The sequence below is a fragment of the Petaurus breviceps genome, unplaced genomic scaffold (assembly GCF_028583685.1).
Source record: "Petaurus breviceps papuanus isolate PSGF00001 unplaced genomic scaffold, PetGlider_PUasm1.0 91041, whole genome shotgun sequence".
Lineage (NCBI taxonomy): Eukaryota > Metazoa > Chordata > Mammalia > Diprotodontia > Petauridae > Petaurus > Petaurus breviceps.
The window spans coordinates 41586400-41587701 of NW_027187400.1; positions in this window are offsets into that span (position 1 = coordinate 41586400).

Genomic DNA, 1302 nt, shown 5'->3' on the forward strand with positions numbered 1-1302 from the left:
GGGTCAATAACTCAGTATTTTGACAAAAAACTTCAGAAAAACTTCAGAAAAGTAGTCTGGGAGAATCTAGGCTTAGACCAATATCTTACACCATATATCAAAACAAGCTCTAACGTATATAATTTAGAAATAAAGGGTGATATCATAAACAAATTAGAGGAACATGGAAAAAGATACCTGTCAGATCTATAGATAGAGGTTCACAGGTGAAATGGTCAACTTAGATTACATAAATTTAAAGAGTTTGTGCCTAGGCAAAACCAATTCAGCTATAAATAGAAGGGAACCAGGAAATTGGGAATAGTTAAACAAATGATAAAACACTTTGGTGCCATAAGAAATAATAAAAGAGATGATTTCAGAGAAACCTGGGAAGATTTGTATGAACTGATGCAAAGTGAAATGAGCAGAAGTAGGAAAACAATTCCTGCAACATTGTAACTATTTTGAAGATTTAAGAAATATAAACAGTCCAGTGACCAATCACGACTCTGGAGGACCCATAATGAAGCATGCTTCCCACATTCTGGCAGAGAGGTGGAGGACACAGAATGCAAAACTAGACCTGCAGTTTTGGAAATGGCTTATGTGGGAATTTGTTTTGCTTTGCTTGACTATGCATATGTGTTACATGTTTGTTTCTTCTTCTTCTTTTTTTTTTTTTTGCTTTTTGGAGGGCAATTGGGGTTAAGTAACTTGCCCAAGGTCACATGGCTAGTTTGTGTGTGTGTGTGTGTTAAGTGTCTGAGGCAGGATCCGAACTCAGGTCTTTCTGACTCTGGGGCCGGCGCTCTACTCACTGCCCCATCTAGCTGCCCCCTGTTTCTTCTTTTTCAGTGGTTGAGGGAGGGGAAGGAGAGAAGATCAATTACTGTTAATTAAAAAATAAGACTTAAAGAATGATTTTAAAAAGGAAACGTATGATTGAAAAAGATACAGTAGTTATATTGCACTAATGGCCTCAGTGCAAATGTAGTCTGTGAGTGCCCAGAGAGGCTGAGAAGGTCCCAAGAAGGGCAGTTTATGGGAGGGCACAGACCAGGGTCACACAGGATGGGCAGGGCAGGGGGTGGACAGGTCTCAATCTGCACCTGTAATAAGAATGTAAATTTTAAAGATCTTCCCTGCCCCTAGGCTAAAGTGCACCAGAAGTCTGGGGAGGGAGGCTTGTTTTTCAGTAGATACTTTTTGATTGGCCAGTGGGTCAATAAGGTTGTTACATTCTCTGAGCCTGGAGAAGGCTATATAAGCCCTAATGTGTAGCTTTGTTTTGGGACTCACTTTGAGAAGTGTTCTGTGATT